We start from the raw sequence: 9,388 nt of genomic DNA on the forward strand, positions 1-9,388 counted from the left end.
AGCTGTTTTTACTTTACATGTTTTAATCGTCGTGTGCAGTCTTCCTCAGATGCGTTAATTATTGCTACGTTGTCCCTGTCTATGATGTGGTTTTGTCATTTGCAGTGGTCCAATATTGTTGATTTGATGTTTTCCTGTTTTGCCTTTTCTTTTCTTTTTCTACATGTCTTTGTGAGCTGTCCTGCTTTCTCCTTCTTGCATTGTTTTACATCAGAACCCTTCCCAACCCACAGACCTAAAGCAGAATTGAATAAAGCCAAATAAACTGGTTTTCTATGTAAACCTCAATTTGGAATTACTGTTACCAAACACGAAACAGAACACTTTAATTTTGAATAATTTAATTAAGAATGACTAATTCCCAATTTAAAAACCTCATGTAACCATTGCCAGAATGTGTGCTCTCAGGAGGGATAAGATACATTTCTTTAAGGTAGTGTTTAGAGGGACATCGTGGATAAAGAGGGAACAGTGAGACCCAGAACAACAGCGAAAAGGACAATGTAATAGGTCATACCAGTGGATCTCCCTCCCTTCTTTCTCCCCTTTCAAACTGAACAAATGGCCTGCCGGAATTTTACAAACCTTGTCGTTCCCTCCACAAGCCAGAACCACGCTTTGCTGCTCAGACTTTTCTTCAACAACCTGTCTCCATACCTGTCAAGTTTTGGATTTGAAAATAAGGGAATCTTTCTGGCTCCCACTACCAGCCGTCCCACCTGCCCAACCAAGCTCCAGTATCCCTTATATTATAAGATAGATGCACAAGAAATCTAAAACACCCACTTGTCAACCACTTACTAAATACAATGATGTGATTAGAATCTGGTAGGTCGACCTTTATTAACATTGAAATGCTGTGAACATTCCTACTAGGGCTGGTGATATGGACCAAAACTCATATCTCAATATATTTTCTCAAAATGGTGATATATGATATAAATCTAGATAATTTTATCAAATAAAGTCTGACCAGAAAAACAATTCTGGGTTAAATTTGCTGATGCAAAAATGCTACACAGGAACATTTATTAACAAATAGCTGCACAATATGTGACACTCATTACGACTCCTAAAACTAGTATTTTGATAGATAATAAGCTATATATATATATATATGAAACATTATAGTTTTCTATATCGCCAAAATAGGAAGCTTGATACATCTTGAATCTCGATATATCGCCCAGCCCTAATTCCTAAATTATAAAACAGCCTAAATAAAAACATAAATGGGTTTATGAAGCACATATGTTTATTTAATTTACTTACAGTTTATATACAAGTCAACACGTTGCATATTTACTGTTAATTTCACGTTGCTTGTCTTTAAGTGAGACATTTTATTTTCATTATATATTTTCTTTTAGTTTGTCATACTCACTCATGTGATTCTCTGGTATTCACTAATGACTTATTAGACACATTTGTTGCAGACTTTACATCCTTTAACACTTTTATAAAGCAGTGTATATTTGTGTTGCTTGTGATTGGTTGATTTTTCATGGTGACTTACGTGGTTCCTTCCTCTGTGGGAGACGTTAAAATCTCAGTGATTAATCTAACAGAACGTGTAATTGTGTCCCATCCTGCTGCTCTTTAGGAAGATAAACTATCTGTCCCATTTCACAACAGATTTGCACAAGTTCTTTGTTTTTTTCAACATTCAGCATCTCTTTTCTGAGTTGTTTCCGCGAGAACGGGAAAATACAAATATGGGAAGATGGCGGGAAAGAGAGGTAAAATACGGGAGTTTCCCGGCCAAAACGGGATACTTGACAGGTAGGGCCGTCTGCCACAAGAGACGGACCACCAACCATGGACTCATCAGAACTGAGGTATCTTGGATCTCAAATTCCGATTTGGCTTAAAGTAACTGCAGTCACATGGCTCCATCTCCACATTCATTTTCTCATAACACACACAGCTCTGAAATTCTCAAGGATTTACTCTCTCAATAAATTTTTGTCTTCGGCTTGTGCTGCCTTTTCACTAAATTTTATAGAAAATTTCCAGCGTCATCTTTTTAGAGCAGATGGACTGTGTCTAAACAGGCTGGAGTGAAACTTTTCACATCCAACTTGTTTTACTTCACACTGCTATCAGTCCTGATAAAGAAAAATGAAGCGGTCAACTCAACCCCCACATCTCAGGACCCACCTGCTTCACCCCAAAATTCACCTACTTCCACCTCATCCAGCTTCTCTCCTACCCCTGCCTTCTTGGATTTAACTGCCCAGATGAACGAGCTGGTTCTGACTGGCACAAGACTGACACCCCACCCTTTATCCCACCATGGTCCCATCTTATCTCCTCGAAAGAACCAATCAGCACCACCCATCCCTCCTCGATGATACCAGGCCCAGGATCACTCTTCTCCTCAAGCCAGCTGTGTTCATCTTAGAGCGACATAGGTCTGACGTGTGCTGGGTCCGGACTGCAATAGCTCTATTTTTAGGAACAACCAGAAAAAGTCAAGGCCCTATGGAGTTAATGCAGCTTCTTTAATTCCTGTGGTGACAGGTAACACAGGTAAAAAATACTTTTCTGAAATGATTGCCAAAATTGGACTTTGGACTTGATTTTTATATAGCGCTTTATCACCACACTGAAGCAGTCTCAAAGCGCTTTACATATCAGCTCATTCACCCATTCACTCTCACATTCACACACCAATGGGACAGGACTGCCATGCAAGGCGCTAGTCGACCACTGGGAGCAACTTAGGGTTCAGTGTCTTGCCCAAGGACACTTCAACACATAGTCAGGTACTGGGATCGAACCCCCAACCTCTCGATCAGAAGACGACCCTCTACCACCTGAGCCACGGTAGCCCCTGATTTACTGTCAGCTGTAAAATGCAATGAATTTACTGTATATTTTAATGAAAAAATACAATCAATAAGGTCAAACATCAGAACAAACCAGCAAAATAACAAAAAGCTTGACCAGTATTAACCACTAAAGGATGAGTCAACTACAATGCTAGAGTTTATTACAGTGAACCCAAAAACAATAGAGGAAATTGTTCAGCAGCTGAATTAATCAAACTTCTTTAAAACTATTGTAAAGTCAATTGTCACTGATTTGTGTCAGATATTTAACTGATCATTCCAATCAGGCACCGTATCAAAATCCCTGAAAGTAGCTGCTGTGAAACCTCTGTTAAAAAAGAGAAGACTGGATGCCTCTATACTGGCTAACTATAGACCAATCAGAACCTTCCATTCACAGTCAAGATCATTGAGAAGGTGGTCTTCAACCAAATGAGTCAATTCTTAACATTCAACAAAATATTTGATAAATTTCAGTCAGGTTTTCATCCTCATCACAGAACAGAAACCGCTCTTATCAAAGTGATCAATGACATAAGAGATCGGGCGTTTTCAGGGTGGTATGGCCGTAAGCGAGAGAAGCTGCCACTAAAGGCCTACTTCTAGCTCCGTTTAACCCACAGCTGTGCTGTGTGTCTGTGGCACGGCTCACATTGATCCTTTTCAAACACTGCCTTTTTCCCTCACACAAAGTGCGCCTGCGCTCACAATTGCTGCTGCTTCCTCCACCTTCCCTCTGCACTGATCAAACTGTACGCCTGTGTTTTTCAACCTTGGGGTCGTGTCCCTTCGTGGGGTGGCCTGGAATGTCTAAGTGATTAATGAAAGAAAAAATACTGGTTCAAAACTTTTTTTGGAATTTTTTTAGGATATTATTGTTTTTCAAGTTTAAACACATCACACATTCTCAAACAACTGTATTCTATACGTTCACTGGCTCAAATAAAAATGTAGTTTAAAAGAAAACAGTGAAAAAATTAAATCATTAATTAGTTAATTAGATAAACAAAAATAAATAAACTATATTTGTATTTCTTGAAGAGTTTTATTCTTTTTCAAATTAAAACACCATCACACAATCTCAAAGAACTGTATTCTATACGTTCACTTCTTCAAACCTAAATCTAGTTTTAACATCACTGAATGCCCCTCAGTAGGAAATACAACTGAGCGTCTGTCCTCCATGGGTTGTCAAAGAGTTTTTGTTTTCCAGGCAAAATGCAAACCTGGAGTAACTTTTTACATAATTCCTGACCATCAAGGAATACCAGGAAAGAATGAACCCTAATCCTAACACTAACCCTAACTCAGGATGCACTAATTCTTTGCTTTTCAAACCATAAAAAATACCATTGTTAAATGTTCCCATGAATTTGCCATCTGTCCACAATAAATATATTATAGATTATAACTAATCTACATTCAATTAGTTGGACTGACAGTAAGCTTAAAGTATAGTTAAAATCGGGAATCAGCATTAGGTGCAAATTAATAATAAATTTGATTCACTTCCTTTTTCAAATAATATCACGGGAATAATATGGCAGAATGACAAAATAAACGTATTTTGATAATGTGCCAAGCTCATAAATAATATGACAAAAATATATCATTATTATTATAATGTTGTTGTTGTTATTCACTTTTAAGCAAGTATTTAAAGCCATACTATTGTATTGCATTGGCACAGAGTATTCCAGTATTGGTTTTCCATGAATCTTTTGAAATAGCTGTTAACAGCATATCTGAGAAGGCCACTGTAGGATGTGGTTTGTTCTTTTTCTGTGCTGCCATGGAAAGGTCTTTGAATGTGTCACTCACCAGTGTGCCTAAAAAACATACGTACAGTATTGTATTCATGAAATTTTCAAGACAAATTAATATTATCCCATGTTTAATATATTGTTTTTTTTGTCTATAGTTTTACCTGTAATGAATCGATTCATGTGTGAGTGGAAGTTCTCCAGTGATGTTGAACCACGGGCACTGCGGTATGTGGGAAGCACATGCCCACCCTTGGTGACTGTGCCAGTGAGGATGTAAAGCTGGAAGCCTGGTGAGTGTTGAAGGCAGTTAATGTGCCAGCGTTGTGCTTTCTAGATCTCTGCCATTCTGGCAGAGTTTATCAGTGGCACACCAAGAGAGTTGCAGCAACGATCTATGTACATCATAGGCTGCAAGTAACTGTACCAACATGACTTCCATCTTTTTTGTTTGACGCACAGCTCTCTTGCAATGGCGTTGCATCTCCTTCTTTGTGATGCTATTCATCACGTCATTCACAGACGGATGCAAATGACAGGCCTCCAGCTCAGCACGCTTGGCTGCAATGAGCTGCTGAAGATCACTCTGGTCCCACACAAACATGCAACAGCTCAGCGGAGCCATGAAGCCACTGTAAAGTGCATGCGAGTCTGTGGTACAGCCAACGGCAATCCTCCTCATAAAATGCCACACATCCAGCCAAATGCACAGGTTTGACCAACCTCTGAAGATCTTATGTACAGTATATATATATATATATAAGTATGAGTTTTTACAGCAGTCCGGATCTGTGTAAAGTACTTGTGGGGGAGCAATGTTTGCCTGTCTGTATCTGTTTACAAGACCCTCTGCCATTTTTGCAAGTCCCCAACCTTCACTTGATGTGAGCACAGTAATGACTACATGTTCATACTCATTGCCAACATTTGTAGCCCAGGCAGCAGTATAACAAGCAGAGCCAGCTAGTTTCCTCACTATTTTTTTTGTTGAATCCAGTTTCAGTACCTGTCCAAACTGAGATGTGATGGAAGCTTTTATCTCACCTAACCTGCTCAGGACATCTTGTGCATAAACCTGCATTAACCAGTGGTGCTTTGGCACAGTAGGCGTAAGTGGCAGATCAACAAGAGGAACAGGTAAAATGAGTCTGCTCGCAACAGCCTGGACAATTCCTTTGTATTGTGTAAGGATTTTAGAAGTGCACATGCACTGCCTGTTACAGTCGCTCCTGCTTTTTCAACCTTTAACTTGTTTTAAGTGGTTTTTCTTCAGTTACTTCCTTATTTTGACTTGCTTACCTACACTTTTTAATAGTTTTTGTTTAAGCAATTTCCCCTGGGATTAATAAAGGAATTCTGATTCTGATTCTGATTAATTTGCTGCTCGAGCCACCTCTCTGCATGCTGCTCCTGAAGTTGTCTTTTAACCTGACTGCCGCTGTTTCTTAAACCTCTCTGTCGCATTAGACAGACAACTTCAGTGTCACACCCTAGATTTATTGTCAGCTGACAGGGAAACTGAATCCAATGGCCAATGTTAAGCTGTGAAACAATGGGAAGGCTCCAAACAATCACCTTCCTTTTGCAAGCTTTACAGGCAAGGGCATCTGATGCCATGTAATAACAGTTGCATAATGATGGGCGAGGAGGATACAACCCCATTCTGTCCACTTTATCAAGGTCTAGCTCTGGCTGATTAGTGCTAAACCAATGAAACAGTTCCTTGCAATCCAGCGCTGGTCAACTTCTGGCAATGTAGTTTGCCATCCAGCAGGCTGGCAAACTCTGGGTCCTATAGAACAAAATACAGATCAGTAAATCATGTGAAATGCAAAATGTTATGCAGTAGTGGAAAGAAAGTAATAAAAAAACTCATGTTAATGTAATTGATCATTTGCCTTACCTGTGTATCTGCTTCCTTTAAACGGGACAAACTAATTGACTTTTTAAAATAAAAGTTTAAAAGTATGCATCAAAAAGTAGCAAATGTATTAACTAGTGATTTCAGTAGTATTTTTATGTATGATTGTTAGTTTTACTCAACTACATAGTTGGAAGCAGTACAAAATTAAACTAAATAAAATTTAAACTGTAACATTTCACTTTTCTTTACCTCAGTATAGATTTTTAGAAAATCAAATATAGCCAGAGCTTATTTAGATATGACCAAAACATACACATCATATGTTGTTCCTCCACCTGAGCAGCCTCTTCCATAAGTTCAGCGTCATCTTGCTCTACATGGATAGACTCTGAGGAGGGCACACAAGAAGAACAACCTGCTGTAGCGCCACTTAATGAGGAAGGACCTGCCATGGTGGAGGAAGGCATGTTGGTTTGTGACTGCCTTGTGCGCACACTGGCCAAAGCTAAAAAAAAAACAACACACATTTATAGATTACATAATACTGTATGTATGCATGTATGTGCACATACACACAGTATAACATGTACTTACATGATGTGGCTTTACTTGGATGAATAAGCCTCTTAATGTCTCGAGACAGATTTGGGGAATCTTGAGACTTCCCAACTAAAAGGAAGCGGAGCGATGAAACTGGAGCCGTCTGATGGCTTGGCACTGTAGTGGTACTGGGCTGCCTGGCAGTGGTTTGAGGAGCAGTGGTACTGGGCTGAGGAGCTGTGCTCCTGGGCTGACTGGCAGATCTGCTGTGCTTTTAAATCAATTGCCATTCTCCCATAGCCAAACAGTTCCACATATTCTTTAAATAATTCTTTATTGCTAAGGATGTCTCCTTTTTTTTTTTTCCTTTTTTGGTCTTGCCAGACTCAGACTCCCTTTTCATTGAATTAACCAGAAAGGCTAAGTCTGCCCCCAATAAATCCCAAATAAAGTTTTCTGTTATTTGGGTCTCCACTGTTTTGTGCAAGTGATTTTTTAGCCCTACCAAGGACATCCTGAGAAGAAAGTGGTTTCCACCATGGTCTGTTCTCACGTTTCACTCTTATGGCTTCTGAAGTATCAAAGAGGCTTGGTGTGCCAATAGATGTTTTACAAAAGTGTGGCTTCATGTTGAATGCCTAAAGATGAAGAATAAATAAAATGTCATTTTATGTCATTTGCATTACATATATAGCATGCATGACACCAGTGTTGGGAGACTGGAGTAACTACTTACATTTGTAACTAGTGTTAGAGTTTTGAGCTAACTCTCATGTTCAGTACCTAAGATTGCATACAGAGAGACCTAGTCAGAGAATTTGCTTTGTTGAATCAATCAATCAATCAATCAATCAATCAATCAATCAATTAATCAATTCATTACAGATGAACAGAAAATAAATAAACAAGTCATATCAAGTCAATAGGAGAAACAGGCACTTATCTAATGCACAGCTATGGGCATCAATGTCCGGCTCACTCCCTGCTCCCTGATTGGTGATTTCTTAGCGTTTTTATCTCATTTTGTTATCTAGTGTTTCTTCTCTCTTTGCTGGTACATTACCACAAGGGTTTCCAAATACCACAAGTGTGTGCATCCGTTATTTTAGAGTAATTTGGTGTTGCAAATTGTTCAAAATGTTAATTTTAAGATTACAGCACTCTTGGTAATGAACGCGGTTTTGAACGTGCAACTTCCCGTTCCGGGTCATGACGTCACTGTGTCGCAGTTTGTTTTGGTTTAAAAGCCAGAACAGAACATTGCACTTGAAGGAGACGTTCCTAGACTGTGGGGTGATGTCAGCCATTAAGGAGTGGATCAGTCCTCTACCTGATAAGTCTCTGCCTATTCTGAACATCAGAGAGGAGATGCTGAAGATCCTACAGCAGGTCTCACTCATCTATCTGATGCTCCATCTGATCCCTGTGCCTCTTTGTGACCTTTAACCTTTAACCCCTCCTCTCTGTGTTTAGCTTACCAGCGTTAGCCAGCAGACCCTAAAGCACAGCGGCATCGGCAGAGCCGTCATGCTTCTCTACAAACATCCCAAAGAGACCAGATCCAACAAAGAGCTGGCCCTCAAACTCATCCGTAAGCCCCGCCCACGCTCATATCAATCAATCAATCTTTTATTTGTATAGCACCAAATCATAACCAATGGTATCTCAAGACACTTTACAGTAGAGCAGTCTTAAGGATGGACTCTTCATTTTATGGATACTGTCATGGACCAAACAGCAAAAGCAGGAACACAAGTGTAGCTTTCAAAAAAGATGATTGAATTTATTAACAAAATATTTAAGTTTAACAAAAATTCACCTATAAAGTCAATTCAAACAAAACTAATGAACTGAGGTGAACACAGGAACTTTACCTTTCCCCACTGACCTCCCAATGACAAATATGGTGCTCTTTATAAACACAGGTGACTGGCCAACAAAGATAATTAGGGGGTGGGAATTTACAAACATACAGTGGTGAAAACCTATAATTAAACTAATAGAAGCAATGTATCAAACTAAACTATAAACATAATAAACCAATCCAATATAACTCTAAACTAACATTTCTAATTCACTATTAAATCACTAAACAAATTAAACAGACAGCTTCCTCCCCCCCCAGTGGCTTCCCCAAGATGGTAGCTTCTGCTTTAACTCCGCCCTCCTTTAGCAGCCATCTTGGATGATGCCACTCTTATTGTTCAGGGGAGAGCTGCAAACAATACAAAACAAAACATGTTGAGTTTCAACTGAAAGAAATATTGATGTGAAGTAACTGAGAAAATAACTTAACTTAAGTGGAGCTACATAGTGTGGCCTCCACACACTCCCCCTCCTCTGAACTCTCGCTGTGGAAGCGAGAGAGATAGTCTGCTGTAGCATTC

The sequence above is a fragment of the Gouania willdenowi genome, chromosome 22, assembly GCF_900634775.1.
Source record: "Gouania willdenowi chromosome 22, fGouWil2.1, whole genome shotgun sequence".
In the NCBI taxonomy this organism is placed as follows: Eukaryota; Metazoa; Chordata; class Actinopteri; order Blenniiformes; family Gobiesocidae; genus Gouania; species Gouania willdenowi.